Source organism: Pinus tabuliformis, chromosome 3_2 (assembly GCF_031772625.1).
Source record: "Pinus tabuliformis cultivar Carrire ecotype Pingquan chromosome 3_2, CPIR1, whole genome shotgun sequence".
Classification (NCBI taxonomy): Eukaryota; Viridiplantae; Streptophyta; class Pinopsida; order Pinales; family Pinaceae; genus Pinus; species Pinus tabuliformis.
The window spans coordinates 892,465,114-892,468,897 of NC_142302.1; positions in this window are offsets into that span (position 1 = coordinate 892,465,114).

Sequence of the window (3,784 nt, forward strand, 5' to 3'; positions counted from 1 at the left end):
GAAACACTGCGTGTTAGTTTGAAATCCGCTTTTGGATTGCATCCATATTGACCAGTTGTGTGGGTATTTTTTGTTGTTGGACATTGAAGGTGTTAAAAGGACTGAATCCATTGTTATATGGATGGGGCAGATTGGTGATAATGGCATCTAGTGTGAATCAGAATGCATCAGATACATTCTATGTTTTAATAATTTAAAACTTATATGGTTTAATTCACCGTACCAGTGGCCACCATGGGATTCAATATTTTGACCTTCTCATTACATTATAAATAATAAACCAATGCACCAAGGTTTGATATTCTTTACATTTGGCATACATGTTCAATTGCAAGGACTTTGCTCTATAGATGAAAAAAAATTCATTTATGTGGACCCTGCTTATCCACATGGATCATCATTGAGCCACTTAGGTATCCCCCAATCTAGTCTCACATGACTTCATTTGGTAAAACTTGGACTTTCAATTGATGGTTATGATTTAATCTTCTCAATCCAACAATGATCAATGTTAGGGTTTAGGCTTTGGCCTTATCAACCTTCTCCTTGATAGTTCATTTGGTCAATCTTTCTTGGTTTCTGACAAAGATCCTCTCTGCTCTGCAACAAGGTTATTTCAACTTTCCAATCTTTGATAGGTTAAGAATAAAAATAATTCTCATTCTCCTCTAAGATTGAACTCTTAACCTTCGATGAAGATACATTGTGACTCAATGTGGCTGAACAAGTATAAATAAAGTTGTTTTTTTCTTATGATATTTATAAATTTCTTCTAATATTTGCTCGTATACTTTAATTTAACCCATTCATTTATTTTCTTGGATTTGATGGTTATGATATTGAGACTCTTCTTGGTATTTATCATAGGTAAGTAAAAATTCTTCAATTATATTTTGTTTTACTTGAACTTGTCACATGAAATTATTATCATTCCCTTCTTTTTCCATGTAAAATTTTGTTTTCTATTCTTTTCTATAAACATCATGTTTTTTTATATTTGTTAGACAATCCAGGGTTTTGAAATACCATTTTTTGTTTCTATTTGCATACTTAACGCAAATATATGAAATTGTTTATAGCCTCCTCTCGACAAGAGTTCATTCTTAGCAAAAGGGTTCATTTCCAAAAGGTAATACGTTATTGTTCATTTAAAATAATTAAAACTCCCATTGCTCTTCTTGTATTCCTGGTATATTTCTTGGTCATTTTTCAAAATTAGGGTTTCATAATTGAAACCCTAACATACCCTAGTTTTGTTTAGCCACATGTAAATATTGGCATGCATTTGTATGCTTTGGCCATGATTACAAATATTGTGTCGTGGCTAATTTTTTTTCTTATACAAAATTTTTATTCATTTGCGGGGTTTCAACCCTTCTCAAACTTGTTAATTTTAAAATTCCTTTTTAGACTTTTGACAAAATTTTTGTTTGCAATAGACAAATGATATGGTTACTTGGACCTAGAGTTCTCCTCAGGCATATTGGGTACCAATAGTCTCTTGTTTCTTTGTTGTTAATGTTTTTGTTACTACATCACCACTTATATTTTGGTATTATTGGAAATTCACATGTACATTCCTTCTTTGGCATTTTCTGATAATTTTGCTTTAAACATGTTGCAAAACCTTTCTAGTTTGTTAACGAGTTCATTTTCCTCCCTTGTAGGTCATATGATCTTAAAATCTTGGTCGCTTCATGTGTATGTGGTTGATTCTCTCATCAAGGATAGTGATTCCAGGGTTCTATTTTTACATTAGTTACTAGGATTCTATGCAGGACATTACTCTGAGGGGAAATTTAACGTTAAGGCAAATATGCCTTGATTGTAATTATGTAAAATTACCATGGTTGAAAGGCTTTGGGAAATGGGTACTATTATTATTACAATTGTCACATAGGTCTTTTCGACCATTCTCGTTAACAACTACTTTTCATAAAAGCCCATGTATGTTGGGTCTTTGTTTCATAATATAAAAGAGATTATTTCATAAACAATGTTTTATTTATTTATCTATTGTTTTCAGAATTTATGGTATATAATCATGTTAATCCTTCAATATTTTCATGCCTGTAGAGAAAATTTAAGATAGATAGTATATAATAATTTTCACCCATTGATGGGTTCCTTTCTCTATTGGCTACAGCCCCTATTTTAATTATTGGATTTATGTACATTCTACAAGTTAATTATAGAGCACTCTATCATTTTCTAAAGTTTTATTAAGTATATATATTTTATGTAAAAGGTTATGTTTGACTAAAGGTCATGTCTCAAATTTCCTTCTTTTCTGATATATATTAAACTAATTCGACCATACATTTAGTCTTTGTTTTACTATATAATTAATGTCTCGTCTAACCTATAATTAGATACATAAAAGGATTGCTTCTAGCATACCCTATGCAATTATTTTGTTTCAAATATGTAATTACCTGTTTTTTTCTTCATGTTGCATGTATCTAGAAATTCTAATTTAAAATTTCTCTCAATACAATTAGAAAAAATATACTTGTCAAGGATTTGCATAAAAACCATTACAATAAATAGGAAAACATATTCTATTTAGTCATTTGTAATATCTTCTACTCTTCTCTGTGTATAATACTTAAAGGACACATATCTATTTTCTTTTCATTCACATACATAAACATTCATAAAACTTACACACTATAGAATAACGCTCCGATTATGCATCAAAACGCTTAGCATAACAAAATTGTTTAGAATACCAACTTGACAAGTGTTTTCCCTGGAAAACAATATTTGAGCTTTCCCAACCTTGACTATTCCTCCTATATCTGCCCCCCAAGCTTTAATGGATTGCAAGCCAACAAAACATTCTCTTCTGTTTTCCCTTTCTATCCACTATACCTCCTCACTCTAGCTTTCGAATATGTGATTCTAACTACAATATAGGAAAAAAAGGCACTTTTCCAAGATTATGTTAGAAATTAGTAACTGCCTCCTCCATTATCCATTAGGTGGTAGGTAGTTACTTTGCTCATTAATGAACTCCACTCTCCATAGATTCCTAAGACAATGTCCTGTCTTTTCGCGAGAGTTACTGATCAATAAAATTTCCACAATTAAATAATCTAATCCTCAGATTAGATGCCTAGGTTTTACATTATCCAAGGGTAAATAAATGTAACCACTAGCTTGTAGTCCATGAATTCCATTTAGCATTTGTAACCTCAATATTATTTTCCAAAATTTATTAACAACTTAATAAAACATTTTTGCATAAAACTATCAGTAATAAAATACTGATAAACCAATTCCATATAAGTCTTAGAGTCACAATATCAACACACTTGACATATACAATATTCACACATAAGCCTAAGTCAAGGGATATCACACACTCCCCTACCTATGTTTGACATTGCCCCAGTGTTTGTTTTGTATTTCAACCCAACTTTAGAATAAATGTGGATACGGTTCTTTAAAAGCATCTACCAATTCCCAAGTTTCCTCCTCTAGGATGAAGTGTTTCCACTATACTTTGAATTGGACTATGAATCTATTCTAGAATGTGACTTCCCTCAAGTATAGTATGCATAGAGGTTCTGCTAGGAACTCTCCCTTCAGTTCAAGTTGTACGACATTCCAATCAATTATGTGAGCTAGATCATGTACATATTTTTTTTTTAATAAAGACGCATGAAACACATCATAAAATTTTATGCTTGTTGGTAGAGAAAGCTAATAAGAAATTGGACCTATCCTTGCTAACACTTCAAAGGATCCACAAAATCTGGGTGATAGCTTGGCACAATGA